We start from the raw sequence: 19460 nt of genomic DNA on the forward strand, positions 1-19460 counted from the left end.
AAATTTTGTGTCACAATGATTCTACAGTTTTAAGCCCTTAGAAATTTAGAAAACTAAAGAATTTATGTATAAATAATACAGTGATCTTTTTTTCCACTGGGGAATCCTGTTATTATTGAGTTGCAACTCCAAGAAGGTTGTTAGGTAAACATAGAATGAAAGTAAAACCCACATATTACTCAAATTTGTGGAATAACCATCCAAGTTACAGTAGAGAAATGGTATCTACATAGTCCAGATTTCCCATACAGTGCTTATTTAAAATACTGAAGTTATTTAATTTTTGGTTATAAAATATAATCCTAATAACTATAGAATACACCTTTCGAATGCCTGGAATACAGTATTTATATCCACTTGTAAGATGTGAAAATCAACTAGAGACTCTGCGCTATTGAGTTTGCTGAAGCAAACATCACACACACGACCTCTGTCCATGATTGTGCTCTCTATCCAATTTAATAATCTTTTCATGATCCAAAGGAAATCTCATCCCCTCCATAGGGGGGCATGTTTAAACACTCTCAACTTCCTATCCCACTACTTTCCTTCTCACCATTGGCAGACAATCTGGTTGGCCTAACTAGGGTTATCCATCTATCCGCTAGTTGGGGGAACACAGGGCATCTTAATAATGCTACCAAGACTACACACAAGGTGGAGAAATAATTCCCCCAAAGCAAGGGAAGGAGTGGATGCTATGGCCAAAGGATGCAAACTCCCTGGCATGGCACACATGATCCATCATGACAGGACACTAACTCCTCAATAGGTTCTTCTACCCCCTCTTTCTTCATAGCCAGTGTCACATACGCTGGCTTCTCTCACATCAACATACTTTTACACTACCTGATCCCTCTGCTTGCACTGCCATTCCATTTACTTGGCTTGATCCGCTCAAGCTTGATTTTCAAAGACTCAGGTCAATCATCATTTCTTTAGAAAGTCTTCTTTAATGAAAATCCCTCTTTTTCTCTCTCTCCAGCCAGGTTGGATACTCTTCTCATGTGCTCCCATACCGCCCAAATACCATTATCATGATGTGTTTCAATTGTTTGTATACTTGTCTGTGTCCCCATAGACTGTGGGCAGGGCAACGTCTAATTCACCTTAGAATTGTTAATGCTCAGTGCAGCACAAGTATATACAAGACATTGTTTTTTAAATGCATGAAACCAATCTTTTTTTTTTTTTTTTTTTGAGATAGAGTCTCCCTCTGTGGCCTAGGCTGGAGTGCAGTGGTGCGATCTTCCCTGCAACCTCCGCCCCCTGGGTTCAAGCAATTCTCCTGCCTCAACCTCCCTAGTAGCTGGGATTACAGGCGTGCACTACCACGCCTGGCTAATTTTTGTATTTTTAGTAGAGACAAGGTTTCTCCATGTTGGCCAGGCTGGTCTCAAATTCCTGACTTCAGGTGAGCCGCCCGCCTCGGCCTCCCAAAGTGCTGGAATTACAGGTGTAAGCCACTGTGCCCGGCCTCCATTACTTACTATTAAGTCCAAGTATGGGCACAGTTCTCTGTAGGCCAGTGCTGAGAAATACCAAGTCAACGTTTTCAAATCTCTTTTCATCTGTTGCTTACTACAACACATTTTTTACATCATTACCATACTGGTGTTTAGATGTCACACTATTTTTGCATTGGTGTATTATGTGGGGCCTGCTTCCTGAGCCATAGGGCAGTATCGTATCTCCATCTTCTTTGTTGATTCCTGTCAGCTTTAGGCAGAGTGGCCTTTGTGGACTTGGTACAGAAAATAACATTGTTAGGTCGATGTGCTTGCACTCTGCAGCCAACTGGTATCAGACCATCCGGTCAATCTAACAGCCTCTCTGCATTCACAGTTTGTCACCATTTCTATCTTCTAGTGTCATCTGCAACATGCAGCTAGTAATGACTACCTAGAAGAATCAAATGTGAAAACAGACGTAAAGTATCCAGTATAGGGTCTGCCACAGAGTATGTATTTGCCTAGTGAGTTGTTCTGCACATGCAGGGGAAGGACTTATTTCTACTGAGCCGTGAGACACAGGACCACATGAGAGGGTGAAAAAACAAGATGCAGCAGAGATTGCTAGTTGCTTAATTAAATTCATTCCTCCCTTCATTTTGGAAAGAAGATTTTTAAGGGCATCAATGTGCCAAGTTAAGATTATAGTTCCCAGCTCTGCGAGGTCATGATGCTAAATTCGAGTCTATAAGATGTAGTTAGAAGGCTTTGTGTGGGGCTTCCAGAAACGCTCTTTCTAAAATAAGGATGTGATGGCTGGAGCTCCAACTACTATTTTGGCCCATAAGGCAAATTTGTGGACGGAAGTGAGGCTGTGCGGATGACAGAGACGAACGAGTTTGGGTACCTTCCTCCCACTTTCTTCTATGAGAGAGGGGAAAAGCCCCTCGTGGGTTTAGGATACTGGAATCTGGGGTTTCTGTTACACGCAGGCAAACCCCGTCAGCCACTCTGTAAACTGCTGGGCCTTGCTCTCACCCAGATTCTACTCCTCGGATTTCTCTGAATCACCTGGGGCCGCGATGCCGAAAGAGTTGGGCCGACAGAACCGGGAGAAGCAGGGGAAACAACACAGGAAGCAGGCCGGGAGAGAGGCGGCCAGACGTCTGGTTCAGTCCGCGCTGCTCCAGAGCTCTCTTGGCTCTTCCTCCTTCACTCGTCTGGACCCTGCGGCCGGGGAGCGCGTGGAGCCAGCTCCCCCGCCGTCCTTCTTGGCCCGCGCCGTCCCCTAGCAGTCCTCGCGCCGTCCGCCTACCCAGGGTCCCCTTTCCGCACCCGCACCATCCCCTCAGCGTCCCTAACGGTTCCCTCACCGCCCGCGCCTGTTCGAAAATGCAGAGAGCCACCGCTCTCGTCACGGTCCGCTTCAGGCCGCCATTGGCCGGCACACGTCACGTGAGGCGTACGGCGGCTGACATTGGCGGGCGAGCGGGCGCGCTGAGGGCAGCGCAGGAGACGCGGCCTCAGCAGGGGCGCCCCGTCGCGGGGAGCAGCCTAGGCGCTCGCCGGAGGACGCTGTCCGGCGGGCGGGGCCCGGACCCCTCTGCCTCCTGGGCGCGTAGGGAGCAGCGGGGATCGGTGCGGCGCCGTGAGGGTGCGCAGAGGCTGCCCTAGAGCCCGCTACCCACAGACCCTCCGCGGGGCACCCTCTCCGGGCCGGGCGCGCCCTGGGCCGCCGGCCGCAGACGACGTGCGACACGGACGGCGCGTCCTGCTGACCCCAGCCGGCGCCGAGGGCTTGGAATCCCGAGCGGGAAAAGGTTCGGATTTTGCAATTAGTTTAGCCGCACACTCAGTATGGCTCTTTCAGATTTGTTTTTTTGAACGTCTAGTTATTAAGTGATGGGTGGTTGGAGGCAAATCATTGAGGGTCATGAGCTTGAAACTAAAGTGTAAAGGTCTTGGATTTGAGGATCTCACATTCAGATGTCTGCAGGGATCGGGCTGGGAGATGCTGGGAGAACCCCCACGTTCTGGGATGGCGAGCGCCTCTCAACAGCCGCTCAGAGCGATCTCAGATTTTTCGTAAGAAAGTTGAATGTCGGGATTTTTATGTGAAATCTCTTAATTTGTAGATGTTGACAATCAATTAAAAAAAGAAAGAGAGAAACACTGGAAGCCAAACAAAAGACATTTATAAGCTGGTTCTAGTCTGCCAGTTTGTGACATCTAATTTAAATCTAATTCTGCCACTAAATTAGTCACGTGACCTTGACCAAGTCACTTACCTCTCGGACATGCATTCTCAACATGGCTGATATTGCTTATGTTCTTAGGGGGGCAAAAAGATGGTAGATATTACCGTTCTTTGTGACCTTCCAAAGAGCCTCAAAACAAGCAGATATACCTTATACCTATGGCATTCAAATTGTATGGGGTTGGCAGATTCGGAAATGAAATGTCTAAAACATCTCCTGGGAGGAGAGAAGGGAAATCAAGAAAAGGTTGAGAAACACTGCTTTAGGGAGGTGGATAAGCAGATGATCCTGCGATAGTTGTGTATGTGGAAGGATTCAAATATACTAGCATTCATAGACTGAGAGCTGGAAAACTCCGAGAGGTCATCTTATAAAAGTTCCTTACCAGGCACTGTTAACACACACACGTACAGGTACATACATGTATACACACATACATATGCCCACACAGTTTTATTTGATCTCCACAACAAAGTGTCATTTCATTTACTGTATGGGAAAACAAGCTCAGAGGGTTTGGGTGACTTGCCACAGTCAGAACTACTAATATTAAATGGAAGAACTGGGATTTAAATCCAAGTCTTTATGGCTCCAAAACCACCCACTCATCCTGTTGGTTCCCAGCTTGTCCAGTTGTGTCCAAACCTCTTAGTGCACAAGAATTCCACCTTGTGGCTTTTTAAAAATGCAAAAATCCCAGCTCCCACTCCAGAAATGAGGATTCAGTATCAGGGACAGGAATGGAGGATCTGCATTTTCACACCCTTCTAAGATGATTCCCATATTGGTGACCCAGGGACCATTTTAAGAACAATTGTTCTAGTCTAATTTCCCACCCAACCCCAAAGGCTTCGTGGGGTTGTACCCAAGGGGCTCAAATTTCTCCTCCCAAACAGAGATTCCATCTCCTTTTGCAGACAAGTGACCATTCAGGCTTTGGAAGGAAATCTTTTGTTGGAGAAAACCAAGGTTTAGGAGACAGCACCCTCTGCTGTGGAACAGCTTTCATTTTGAGACAGTCCTGACAGTTTTGCTGTGCTTTTTTAAATAGGAGCTTCCTTCTGTGCTATTCTGATCCTCCTTGAAAACTAGGTTCAAGGCATTTATTTGAAAGTTACTATTAAACTTTTATTATTTATTTATTTTGAGACAGAGTCTAACTCTGTCGCCCAGTCTGGTCTCATACTCCTGGGCTTAAATTAATCCTTGACCTCCTATAGTGCTGGGATTACAGGTACAAACCACCACTCCCGGCCTCACAATTCTCTTAAAAGCACATCGTTTTTCTATTTCTTTTTTTTTTTTTTTTTTTTTTTTTTTAGTTATACTTTAAGTTCTAGGGTACATGTGCACAATGTGAAGGTTTGTTACGTATGTATGTATGTGCCATATTGGTGTGCTGTACCCATTGACTTGTCATTTACATTAGGTATATCTCCTAATACTATCCCTCCCCGTCCCCCCACGCCACGACAGGCCCACGTGTGTGATGTTCCCCTTCCTGAGAAGCACATCCTTTTTCTTTCTGTCTCTCTTTTTATTTATTTATTTGTTTATTTTAAGTTTGAAACAGGGTCTCGCTCTGGTGCCCAGGCTGGAGTGCAGTGGTGCAATCTCAGCTCACTGCATCCTCAACCTGCCAGGCTCAAGCAATCCTCCCACCTCGGCTTCTCAAGTAGGTGGGATTACTGCTGTGTGCCACCACGCCCAGCTACTTTTTTGTGTTTTTTATAGACACGGGGTTTCGCCATGTTCCCCAAGCTGGTCTTGAACTCCTGGGCTCAAGTAATCTCCCGCCTTGGAGTCCTGAAGTGCTGGGATTACAGCTGTGAGCCACCATCCCCAGCCTGCACGTCCTTTTTCAAAACCAACAACTGCCTCAAAGTCCAAACATTTTCTTTGTTCTAAGTTAAGCAGTGTAGAGGATGTGAAAATGTATACATTGAAATGTTTCTTCAGAATCATGTTTTATGTAATTTACTTATATCTTTTTCTAAAAATGATGGAAGTTGAGTAATCAAAACATTTCTTTGCAGTTATTCTCTGGATCATTTCATGTACCTAATGTGTTGTTACTGAAAAAGTTGTATTTCATTTTTCTGGTTTCTGTGGTGGCAACATGGGGTACAGGAAATAAAGTGGGTTTAAGGAAGAACCGGTGTTCTAATCCCAATTCTAGTACTTTCTAGTTATGTGACCTTGGGACGGTGACGTCCTCTCTGACTCTCAGTTCTTCCTCTCTGATTCTCACTTTCCTAATCTTTAAAATGGGGACGATGCCTCCAGGGTTGTGACATTTATATGAGACAGCATGTGTAAAGCCCTAGCAGAGTGCTAAGCACAACTATATTCTATTAATATTAGTTTTTTCCTCTCTCACTCTCTTCAGAGCGAACTTATGAGTTCCTATCCTGCTGTAATATTTAAGATCACTTTCATTTCCAAAAAGATGCATTTTCTGGAGCACTTAACTATATGTGAGACATTAAAAATTTCATAAAAATATAGTGGGCCATCTTTTTAAAAAACTTTGCTGAGAAAACTAAGGGCAAATTGACTAGTTTCTTATCAGGTTTTGCTCTCTGTGACCAAAATCATCCATTTGTTAATTCAGCAGATATTTATTAACACTTATTATGTGCCAGGCAGTATGGTACATGTAGACAATATAACTATAAAGAAGACAAACAAGGTCCCTAACCTAAAAGAAATTATATAAGAAAAAGATAGTAAGCAAATAAAGTAATTACAGATTTTAATAAATGCTTAAACAGTAAAACTGAATAATGTCAATGAATTTAACATGGTGAAAAAATATGTTCCTCACTGAGTTTAAATTTGTGAAAAAATATTAGGAAATTATCTTAAACTCTTAAGTCTCAATTAAGATTTTGAAATGTGTCTTTAGTGAAAGGTATTAGTAAAAACTAATTTTTAAAGTTTGTTTTAGTCATTTGAGTAGTAACAATAACAAAATAATAATAATAGAATAAATAACATAAAGGAAAAAAGTCAGCCATACTCCCTTCATTAGTATTTTGGTCAATCTGCTTCAGTTTGTGTATATTTATTTTTACAAACTTGTACACAATTTTATATTTTACTTCCTTTAAACTATAAAAATTTTTACAATTTTTACCATTAAAAAGTTGATTTTTAATACATTGCCAAGATAATGTTCTGCAGCTAATGCCAACACATATCTTTTCTAACTCCTTTTACCTGAAGACTCCTAGGTGCTGACCATCCTGACTTGGGTAATTTATAATATTCACTGTCATCATTACTATTATTTCTTGAACACTTCTTATGTTTCTGATACTTTTTATCAGTGGTCTACCTGAACAAGGTCTCCTCCACCATGTCCATTGAATATTATTATTGGATGGCTATCTCTTTCTTTCAACCTCATAATTGAGTTAGTATTTTCAGCCCCCGTGCTGACTGATCTCTACATCTTCCTTCATTCTATATGCCTGTTTTGCAAAAGTTCTGTTATGCCTCCAACATAATCAGCCTTATCATGTACAAATCAACTGACTCTAGTTCAGTATTTTCTTTCCTTTGAGCAAAAGCTCTTTGAAAACAGAGATAATAAGCAAGGACCACAGGGGAGGTTTTCTTCTCTCTGTGATTAGTTGCATTTATTGCCTAGTGCACATGGGGAAAGTATTGTCATTAGATCATATTCTTCTGTTCCATGTGATGCTGCTGTTTAGATAGTTCAAAACAGGGAAAACAGAGTCCTGCTGATTGCTTGTGGATTTTTAAAGTGTGAATGCCCTTAATAGCTTAAATTCTTTTTTTTTTTCTGAGATGGAGTCTCGCTCTGTCACCCAGGCTGGAGTGCAGTGGCGCAATCTCGGCTCACTGCAAACTCCGCCTTCTGTGCTCATGCCATTCTCCTGCCTCAGCGTCCCAAGTAACAGGGATTACAAGTACCTGCCACCACGCCTGGCTAATTTTTTGTATTTTTAGTAGAGATGGGATTTCAGCATGTTAGCCAGGATAGTCTTAATCTCCTGACCTCGTGATCCACCCGCCTTGGCCTCCCAAAGTGCTGGGATTATAGGTGTGAGCCACCGCGCCCGGCCTAATAGCTTAAATTCTTATAAAGAGATTGTAGAATAATTGTACTTTTAGCCTACACCTTCTAAATTCTGTTTTCTAAGTGATTATTACTTGGATCCATGGTAGACCTCCTGTGTAGACAAATCAACTTAAAAATCTCTCAGATTTGTAAAGATGTAGATAAAACTGAACTGTTTTTATTAAATTCTAGGTCTTCTGTTGCTGGCCAGTTTTAACTTAATACTACATTGTTTATTTTGTTACTCAAATTGTTTCCAGTTTTGCCATTGAGAGCTCTTTCAGTTGCTTCTGCATCTTTTTGACATTCTCATCCATCCCTGTGTTTTGAGTACTTCCCTAATTTTCTGGCACTACATGATGCTCCAGGCTCATCTTGTATATTCCCTGCGCTAGCCCTGAAATTAATCATTTCAACCAAGGATCCCTGGTTCCTTTTATTGGAAAATAGTATTAGAAACTAGATTTGCTCTGATATGTTCATCACTCTTGGAGTGCCGTTGCTTTTAGGCCGTTGTCAGTGACCATAGGTAGGAAATATATGTATATATATTAACTTGTGTATGCATACATATTTTTATTTCTATTTTTACTCATCAGTGTCTATATTAAGCCAAAGAGAATTTCACCCTGATGTCTTAGAATCTAACTGAGAACTACACGGTTTATTCTAACCTTTCCTCCTTACTTATCCATAACCTCCCAGTCCATTGTGAGAAATCTGGCTCCCACCATTCACCATCCTTTTACTTATTTTTTCAGTTCCAGTATACAGGTACAGCAGTATCAGAACTATTAACCCATACTTCCATAAAAACCAATTACAGAACGGTGCTTATGTACAGGGCTTTTTGTTGTTGTTGGTTTCTCTTATGGTTTCCATTCATTTCCAAAGTTTCTTACACTCCATCCTCCCCATCCCCTTCAGTGAGATTACGTCATGTCATGCATTTATTATACAAGCATGCCTCAGAGATCCTGCTGGTTGGTTCCAGACCACCACAATAAAGTCAATATCACAATAAGGCAAGTCACACAAATTTTCCCCAGTGCCTCTAATAGTTACGTTTTCACTAGACTGTAATTTATTAAATGTGTAGTAGCATTAGGTCTAAAAAATGTATATATGTTAATTTTAAAATATTGCCAAAAAATACTAAGGATCAACTGAGGCTCCAGTGAGTCGTAATCTTTTTTGGTTTAGGGTCTTGCCTCAGTGGTGATGGCTGCTGACTGATCAGGATAGACTTCTGCTGAAAGCTGGCGTGGCTGTGACCGTTTCTTAAAATAACAATGACGTTTACTGCATCAGTTGACTCTTCTTTCATGAAAGATTTTTCTGTAGCATGTGATGCTGTTTGATAGCACTTTGCCCACAGTGGAACTTCTTTCAAAACTGGAGTCACTCCTCTTAAACCCTGCCACTGCTTTATCAACCAAGTTCAAGGAATATTCTAAATCCTTTGTTTTCAGTTCATCAGAGTGCAGCATCTTCACTAGATGTAGATTCTCTATCAAGAAACCACTTTCTTTACTCATCCGTAAAAAGCAGTCCCTCATTCATTCAAGTTTTATCATGAAATTGCAGCAATTTAGTCATATTTTCAGCTCGACTTCTAATTCTACTTCTCTTGCTGTTTACACTACATGTACAGATACTTCCTCCACTGAAGTCTTGAACCTCTCCAAATCATCCATGAGTGCTGGAATCAGCTTCTTCCTAACTCCTGTTAATGTTGGTATTTTGACCTCCTCCCATGAACTGCGAATGTCCTTCATTTGTGATTCATAAAGGAAAGTTCCTGTTACTCTCCATCCTTGCCAGTACTTTGATATTGCTAGTTAGATGTGTAATGGTACGTATTATGGTTTTAGTTTGCACATCCCCTATACTGAGCATCTTTTCACATACCTATTTGCCATCTATATGTTTTCAGTAAGGTGTCTGTTCAGATCCCGTGCCCGTGTTTTTTAGTAGAAAATTTAAAATATAGTATCAAAGTTTTATTTATAATTTTAAAATAATTATACATTTCAAACAATACAGAGATGTATAAAGGGAATAAAATAGGGTATACTCTTCCTCTTTGCTCCACACCTAAATCTCTGAAAATGACTCCCCCCATCTCTACAAAAAATACAATAAATTAGCTGGATGTGGTGGTGTGTGCCTGTAGTCCCAGCTGCTCAGGAGGCTGAGGTGGGAAAAACACCTGAGCCCACGAGGTCAAGGCTGCAGTGAGCCGTGATCGCACCACTGCACAGCAGCTTGGGTGACAGAGTGAGACCCTGTCTCAGAAAAATAAAAACTCATCAGCAAACCAAAGATCATGTAGCTTTTCTCCTATTTTTTTTTCTAGAAGTTTAATAGTTTCTGCATTTACATTTAGGTCTAAGATACATTTTGAGTTAATTTTTATGTAAGGTGTGAGTGAGGTTGAATTTATTTCATATAAACATCCAGATGTCTTGCATCATTTGTTGAAAAAACTTTTCTTTCTCCATTGGATTGTCTTTGCACCTTTTTCAAAAATTAGTCGACTATATTTTTCTGCATCTATTTCCAATCTCTCTATTCTGTTCCATTAATTGAGGTGTCTAATGTTTTGCCCCTCTATATTTATTGTTGTAGCTTTATATTAAGTCTTGAAATCAGGTCATGTAAATCCTGCAACTTTGTTCTTCTTTTCCTGAATGGAATTGGCTATTCTAGCACCTTTCCCTTTTTATATAAATTTTAGAACAAGCTTGTTTATGTCTACAAAATACCTGGCTGAGATTTCAATATGAATTTTATTACACCTGTAGATCAACTTGGAGAGAATTAGCATCTTTACTATGTTATCTTTCAATCAAGAACACAAAGTATTTCTTCATTTATTTAGATTTACTTTAAGTTCCAGGGTTATGTGCAGGATGTGCAAGTGTTTTACATAGGTAAATGTGTGCTATGGTAGTTTGCTGCACAGATCAACCCATCACCCAGGTATTAAGCCCAGCATTAGCTGTTCTTCCTAATGCTCTTCCTCCCCCGACCCCTGACAGGCCCCAATATATGCTGTTCCCCTCTATGTGTCCATGTTTTCTCATCGTTCAGCTCCCACTTATAAGTGAGAACATGTGGCCTGCATCAGTTTGCTGAGGATGACTGTATCTTGCAACCTTGTGAAACTTACCTATGCGGGAGTTATTCAGTAGAGTCTTTGGGGTTTTCTGCATCCATGGACAACCATGAAAGACAATTACGTTGTCTGTGAATAAAGAGAGCTTTCTTTCTTTCCAATCTGTATACCTTTCTCTTTTTTTCTTATTACACTTAGCTAGGACTTTTAATATGAAGTTGAATAGAAGTGGTGAGAGAGCACATCTTGCCTCATTCCTGATTTAAGGGGGAAACATCAAGTCCCCCACTGTTTAGTATGATATTAACTGTGACTTTTTAAAAATAGTCTTTATTAGGTTGAGGAAATTCTTCTATCTAGTTTTGGCATTAGGTTAATGCTAGCCTTACAGAATGAATTGGGAGGTGATCCCTACTCTTCTACTTTCTGGGAGAGGTTATAGAATTGGTATTATTTCTTCCTTAAATGTTTGGTGGAATTCACCAGTGAAACCATCTGAGTCTGTTGTTTTCCTTTTTGGGGAAATTTCTTTTCTAATTTCACTACTAATTTTATGACTTTTTCAGATGTAGGACTATTCATTATCTATATCCCCTTGAGGGAGTTTTTGTAGTTTGTGCACTTGAAGGAAATGGTCCATTTTATATAAATAATCATATTTATAGGCACAGATTTACTCATAGTATTCCTTTATTATCTTTTTGCTGTGCATGGGATTAATAGTGCTAACCTCTCTTTTATTCTTGATACTGGCAATTTGTGTCTTCACTCTTTTTTTTTTTTTTTTTCTTGGTTAGTGGTCTGTCATTTTCTTCTTTCTTGCTTTAGGTTTAAATTAGTTTTCCTTAGTTTCCCAAGGAGGAAGCATAGGTTATTGATCTTAGGTCTTTGTTGTTTTCTAAAATATGCTTTTACTGCTATAAGTTTCTCTCTAAACATTACTTTAGCAGCATCCCATAAATTTTCATGTTGTGTTTTTAAAAATTAATTTCGATTGTAAAATACACATAACAAAATTTATCATCTTAACCGTTTTAAGTGTACATTTCAGTGCTATTATGTACATTCACACTGTTGTGCAAGATGTATATGTATACACTTTAACTTTTACTTAGTTCAAAATATTTTTAAATTTCTCTTCAGACTTCTTAACCTATGTGTTATTTAGAATTAGAAGTGTGTTGGGTATTTTTCAAATATTTCCAATTACCCAACTGTCTTTCAGCTATTGATTTCAGTTTCATTCTGGTGTGGTCTAAAAATATAGTTTGTATTATTTCTCTTCTTTTACATTCGTTCAGGTGTGTTTTATGTCCCAGATTGTGTTCTACCTTGGTGACTGTTCCATGTGCTCTTCTGTTGTTGGATGGAATGTTCTATATATATAAATTAGATCAACTTAGTTGATAGTGCTGTTCAAGTCATCTCTATCCTTACTGATTTTTCTGCCTGCTTAATCAGTTACTGAGAGAAGGATGTTGAAGCCTCAACTATAAATACAAATATATAGTGGGTTTGTCTATTTCTCCTTTAGTTTTTGCCTTGAATTAATGAAGTTAATATTTTTAGTTCTTGCAATTGGATGTATGATCAATTTTGAGTTAATTTTTATATGTGATATAAGAGATTGAGGCTCATGTTTTTGCCATATGGATTTTCAGTTGTTCCAGCACCCTTTGTTGGAAAGACCATACTTTATCTACCTCATTATCTTTACGTTTTTGTCAAAAATTATTTGTCCAGTGGATGTAGGTATATTGTTTTTTGTTCTATTGTTCCTTTGCTCTGTTTTTAAGCTACTACCTCACTCGTTTTATTATTGTAGCTTGAAATCAGGTAGTGTTGTTCTGACAACTTTTTCTTTTTCAGAGTTCTTTTGGCTAATGTAGCTCCTTTGCACTTCCATATAAGTTTTATTTTATTTTTTATTTTTCATAGAGACATGGTCTCACTCTGTTGCCCAGGCTAGAGTGCAGTGGCAGAATCATAACTCACTGCATCTTCAAACTCCTGGACACAAACGTCAGCCTCCTGGCTTAGCCTCCCAAGTACCTGGACCACAGGTGCACACCACCACAATCTGCTAATTTTTATTTGTATTTTTTCGTAGAGGTGGAGTCTTGTTGTGTTGCACAGGCAGAGTGCAGTGGTGCAGTCATATCTCACTTCAGCTTCAAACTCCTGGGCTCAAGAAGTCTTCCCACCTCAGCCTCCCAAGTAGCTGGGAGTACAGGCACACACCACCACACCCTACTAATTTTTATTTGTATTTTTTGTAGCGATGGGACCCTCACTATGTTGGCTAAGCTTGTCTTGGACTCCTGGCCTCAAGCAATCCTTCTACCTTGGTCTCCCAAAGCTCTTGATTACAGATGTGAGCCACCACTCCCGGCCCATATAAGTTTTAGAATTGGCTTGTCCGTTTCTACAAAAAACCTTGTGGGATTTTTGGTTGGATTGTGATCTACAAATTATGATGGAGAGAACTGATGTCTTAACATGTAGTCTTCTGAACTGTGAACAGTAGATCTTGCTATTTATTTAGATCCTCTTCAATTTTTCTTAGTAATATTTTATAGTTTTCAGCGTACAAGCCTTTCATATCTTTTGTCAGATGTATGCCTAAATATTTCGTACTTTTTGATGTTGTTGCAAATGTGTTTTTAATTTCAATTGCATTATTCATCTCTATTACATGAAGTGATTAATTTTTACATATTGATCATGTTTACCACAACCTTGCTAAATTAGCTTACTATTTTAGTATTTTTTTGCAGATTTCACTGGATGTTCTGCATAGTTGAGCATGACATCTCTGGGTAGACATAATTTTACGTCTTTGTTTTCAATATGGAAGCCTTAGATTTATTTTTCTTGCATTATTGCTCTGGCTAGAACTTAATACTATGTTGAACAGAAGTAGTAAGAGTGGACATATGTGTCTGCAGAGAGAAAAACAATACTTTGAATGAAAACCCAACCTATCAAACTTTGTGAGCCACACCTTGAGCCTTGTTGAGAGGGAATGCAAAACTGGTCCAGTATTTGAAGTTTAGGCAATATAACCACCATCATAAGCTAAAGAAAAAAGTTACAGGATATTATCAATTGGTGCTGAAAAAAAAAATTGGCATACCTTGACACCCATTCATTCTTTTTTAAAAACTCTCAGAAAATGAAAGAATAAAATAGAACTGCCTCAACTTGAAAAAGACATCTTTTTCTTACAGAACTTACAGAAATACGGTCAAAATTTAGTTTAAACTCATAGAAGTATTATTGTTTTTATATATCAATCTTGTATTCTGTCACCTTGCTGAACTTATTAGTTCTAATAGTTTTTTAAGTGGATTCCTTAGAATTTTCTATATACAGGTTTACATCATTTGCAAAAATAAATAGTTTTACTTCTTCCTTTTCAATATGGAAACCTTTTATTTCCTTTTCTTATATTATTACACTGGCTGGAACCTCCATTACAATGTTGAATAATGCTAATGAGAGTATATATTCTTATTTCTGATCTTAGGTGGGAAGCCCTAAGTTTTTCACTGTCAGGTGTGATGTTAATTTTGGGTTTTTCAAAGATGCTCTTTATCAGGCTGAGGAAATTTGTTTATAAACTTAGTTTATTGAGTATTTTTATCCTGAGAAGACAGATTTTCTCAGATGCTTTTTCTCTATTGAGATAGTCATGTGGTTTTTGACATTTATTCTATTAATATGAGGTATTACATTAATTGATTTTTGAATGTTAAGCCAACCTTGCATTCCTGAAATAAATACAAGTTGGTCATGGTGAATATTCTTTTTTTATGTTGTTGGATTCGGTTTGCTAATTTTTTTTTTAGGATATTTGCATCTATATTCATATAAGATTGATCTTTGGTTTTCTTGTGATATCTTTTTCTCATTTTGGTATCAGTGTAATACTGTGCTCACTGATTGCATTCTGACATGTTTGCTCCTCTCCTTTTTTTGAAAGAGTTTGAGGAGGATTGGTGTTAATTCTTTTCTAAATGTTTGATAGAACTCATCAGTGAAGCCTGGCTTTTCTTTGTGGAAAGGTTTTGAAATAGTAGTTCAATTTCTTTACTTGTTAGGGGTTTATTCAGATTTTCTATTTCCTCTTGAGGCATTTTTTGATATTTTGCACCTTTACAGGAATTTATTTTACCTTCATTACCTGTTTATCTGCATACTTTTCATCGCAGTATTTTCTTATAATTCTTTTCATTACTGTATTTGGTTATAACATTCCCTCCTTCATTTCTGATTTAGTAATTTGAGTCTTCTCTTTTCATTGGACAGTCTAACTAAAAAGTTATCCATTTTGTTTCTCTTTTCAAAGAAACAACTTTTGGTTTCATTGATGTTCTCTATTGTTTTACATTTTACTATTTTATTTTATTTTATTTTATTTCATTTTATTTTATTTTGAGATGGAGTCTCGCTCTGTCGCCCGGGCTGGAGTGCAGTGGCTGGATCTCAGCTCACTGCAAGCTCCGCCTCCCGGGTTTACGCCATTCTCCTGCCTCAGCCTCCCGAGTAGGTGGGACTACAGGCGCCAGCCACCTCGCCCGGCTAGCTTTTTGTATTTTTTAGTAGAGACGGGGTTTCACCGTGTTAGCCAGGATGGTCTTGAACTCCTGACCTCGTGATCCTCCCGTCTCGGCCTCCCAAAGTGCTGGGATTACAGGCTTGAGCCACCACGCCCGGCCTTTACTATTTTATTTATTGCCACCTTAATCTTTTTTATTTCCCACTTTCCTAGTGTGTGTTGTGTTGCAATAACAATACCACACACTGGGAAATTTCTAAAGAAAAGTCTTATGTTTTACATTTCTGGAGGCTGAGAAGTTCAAGGTTAAGAGGCCCATATGTGATGAGGGCCTTCTTGCTGCATCACCAGTGGCAGAAGGCAGAAGGGCATAAAAGCATGTGTGTTAGAAAACAAAGGGGTCAAACTCATCCTTTTATTAGGAACTCACTCTTCTGATAACAGCACTAATCCATTTATGAGGGCAAAGCCTCGTAAAGGTCCTCTTAGAGACCTATTAAAGGTCCCGTCTCTCAACACTGTTGCATTAGAGATTAAGTTTCCAACACAGGAACTTTGGGGTATACATTCAAGCATACCTCCTCCTACCTTTTGCTTGTTTGAGGGTTTATTTTGCTCTTCTTTTTCCAGTTACTTAAGGTGGAAGGTTGGGTTATTGATTGAGATCTTTCTTCTTTTCTCATATGCACTTGTAGCTATTAAATTTCCCTCTGTGTACTGCCATAACTTTATTCCCTAAGTTTTGGTATTGTTTATGTTTGTTTTCAGGCAACTCAAAGTATTTTATATTTTCCACTGTATGTTTTTCTTTGACCTTCACCCATTAGTTATTTAAAGATGTGTTTAAATATTGTTTAACTGGTATATATTTGTGACTTTTCCACATTTTCTCTATGTTGTTGAATTTTAATTTAATTTCATTATGATAAGAGAGCATATGTTGTGATTTCATTCTTTTTTAATGTATTGAGGCTTGTTTTATGGCCTGGCATATGGGCATATGGTCTACCTTGGAGAATGTTCCATGTGCACTGAGTGTATATTCTGCTGTTGTTGGGTCTGGAATTTTCTTTAGATGTCTGTTCTGCAAAAGTACTAACTATGCAAAATGACCCCCAAATGCTGAAAGAGCTGAGAAACCAGAGAAGGAGGCAGACAGATCCAGTTTGTTGGTATTGGTGGATTTATTGAGGGAACTTATAGAAGTGTGGTCTTTGGTGGCCAGAAGACAGGTGAATATCTGTACTGTTACTCCCCAGACCCAAGGCTTACATACCATAGGGAAAGGGTATACATGCTCTAGCAAAACAAAGGCAACCCTCCAGAATAGTCAAGAATGCTAAATGCATTATTGATGCTAAATGCTAAAAGAATGCTAAATGAACCTTGATGTGGTAACATCAAGGTTGCTTTGATCTAAAAGCAGGAGTAGATGTTCTTACACTAGGGATAGTAAATAAAGTGGGAATTAGGAGGCATTCACAGGACTGGGGCGAGTCAGAAGTCAATATGGTGGACTAGCATCCAAGATGGAATTACTTTTGTCTCCACAGCATCACTTAGGATTAGATAATTCATTGTGTTCTTCTGTTTTCTTGTTGATCTTCTGTTTTGTTTTTCCATCCATTATTGAAAATAGGGTATTGAAGTCTCCAACTATTGTTGAATTGTCTATTTCTCCCATCAATTTTGTAAGTTTTTATTTTATGTCTTTTGGGACTCTGTTCTTAGGTGCACAATGTTTGTAATTATTATCTCTTCCTTATTAATTGACTCTCAGCATGATAAAGTGTCCTGTTGTCTCAAAACAATTTTTGTCTTAAACAGTATTTTGTGTGATATTAATATTGCAATATCAGCACAATTTTGATTACTTCTTGCATGGTATATCTGTTTCCATCTTTTTACTTTTAGTCTATTCCTGTCTTTAAATCTAAAATGTGTCTCTTGTCAATAACATATAGTTGGATCATTTTTTTAATCCATTCTGCCAGGCTCTGCTTTTTGATTGGGATGTGTAATCCATTTTCATTTAATGTAATTACTGATGAATTAGGATTTATTTGCCTACCTTTTTTTATAGCTTATGTCTTTTGTGTTCCTTTATTTCTCAATTCCTGCCTTCTTTTATCTTAGGTATTTTTTATTATGCCTTTTCAAATCCCTTGTTTCTTTTCTGTATTTTTTGAGTTATATTTTTAGTGTTTCCTCTGGGGATTACAATTGGCATCTTAATTTAAAACAGTCTATTTCAGATTGATACTTAATTTCAATAGTATGCAAAAGCTTTTCATTTAGTGTGTTTTCATTCACTTCTACCTCTTTTGTACCATTGTAGTAAAATACAAATTACATCTTTATATATTATAAGCTCATTGATTCATTTTTATAATTATTGCTTTATGCAGGTGTCTTTTAAAACAGGTCAAGAAAAAAGCTACATATATGTATTTTTATAATATCTATTTAGTTATCTTTATTGGTGTTCTTTATTTCTTTGGATCTGAGAATCACAATGTACTGTTTTTTTCATTTCAGCCTGAGGGATTCCCTTTACTATTTCTTCTAGGGCAGGTCTGCTAGCAACAAATTCTCTCAGGTTTTATTTTGTTTTGATCTCAAGATGTTTTAATTTCTCCTTTTTGGGGGAAGGGGCAGATTTTCTCTTGTCGCCCAGGCTGGAGTGCAGTGGCACGGTCTCAACTCACTGCAACCTCCACCTCCCAGGTTCAAGCAATTCTCCTGCCTCAGCCTCCCAAGTAGCTGGGACTACAGGCATGTGCTGCCACACCCGGCTAATTTTTTTGGATTTTTAGTAGAGACGGGGTTTCACTGTGTCAGTCATGCTGGTCTCGAACTCCTGACCTCAGGTAATCCACCTGTCTCACCCTCCCAAAGTGCTGGGATTACAGGCGTGAGCCACTGCACCCGTGGCTCTCCTTCATTTTTGAAGGAGAGTTTAACTGGTTATAGAATTATTGACTGACCATCACTTTCTTTCAAAATTGAAGAATAGTCATCTCACTCTCTCTGGCTTCCATCTTTTCTGATGAGATGCAGTCATCTATACTAGGGCCATAACTTCCACCCTTAGTTTTAGTTGCCCCTTCACTTTCATGTGCTTTCTGTCTTCCAAAAGCTTACTGAGAGCACAGGTTCTTGGATGACCAACTCCTATTTCTTGCTCTATGGGCTTATTCTTTATAAAATTTATCTAACAGTCTTTTCTCCAGAGTCTCAGGAGGAAGGGAAGGCTAATCTATGAGTTAAATCACTGCCTAAATGAGATGTCTTATATATCTTGCTATGGATGATCTGATCTAAGCCTGTGAATTCCCAAGAGCTACCCACCTGCCTGTGTTTTTAGACACCCAGGCTTGCTTCCCAGACACACGAAATAGGTTTTACAGAATAAGTATTAGAAAAATAGAGAAATAGTTCACGAATCGAAGAGGTAGAAAATCTTGTTATTCTTCCTAGTCTGTATATAAATAGGGATGAAGTGAATAACAAACTCTGCTATACTCAGTATTTTGAGCTTTTACTATTGAACTATCTGAAATTGTTATTATTCTTTTTTAAGACAGGGTCGGCCGGGCGCGGTGGCTCAAGCCTGTAATCCCAGCACTTTGGGAGGCCGAGACGGGCGGATCACGAGGTCAGGAGATCGAGACCATCCTGGCTAATACGGTGAAACCTCGTCTCTACTAAAAAATACAAAAAAATTAGCCGGGCGAGGTGGCGGGCGCCTGTAGTCCCAGCTACTCGGGAGGCTGAGCCAGGAGAATGGCGTAAACCCGGGTGGCGGAGCTTGCAGTGAGCTGAGATCCGGCCACTGCACTCCAGCCTGGGCGACAGAGCGAGACTCCATCTCAAAAAAAAAAAAAAAAAAGACAGGGTCTCACTTTGTCGCCCAGGCTGGAGTGCAGTAGTGTGATCATGGCTGACTGCAACCTCGACTTCCCAGACTCGAGCGATC

At 39.2% G+C, this 19460-nt stretch overlaps 1 protein-coding gene across 5 annotated transcripts in view; it reads left to right on the forward strand.

Moving 5' to 3' along the window:
- The first annotated feature begins 2901 nt into the window (after positions 1-2901).
- The window catches only part of PTPDC1 (protein tyrosine phosphatase domain containing 1), a 134284-nt gene continuing 117725 nt past the window's right edge, over positions 2902-19460 (forward strand). For 4 of the 5 annotated variants that reach the window (XM_023187798.2, XM_023187797.2, XM_023187799.2 and 1 more), the window contains exon 1: positions 2902-3271. The gene's annotated coding sequence lies outside the window, so the exon portion shown is untranslated. The remainder of the gene's footprint in view (positions 3272-19460) is intronic. The other variant, XM_023187795.2, reaches the window with a different exon arrangement.

Source organism: Piliocolobus tephrosceles, chromosome 14 (assembly GCF_002776525.5).
Source record: "Piliocolobus tephrosceles isolate RC106 chromosome 14, ASM277652v3, whole genome shotgun sequence".
Lineage (NCBI taxonomy): Eukaryota > Metazoa > Chordata > Mammalia > Primates > Cercopithecidae > Piliocolobus > Piliocolobus tephrosceles.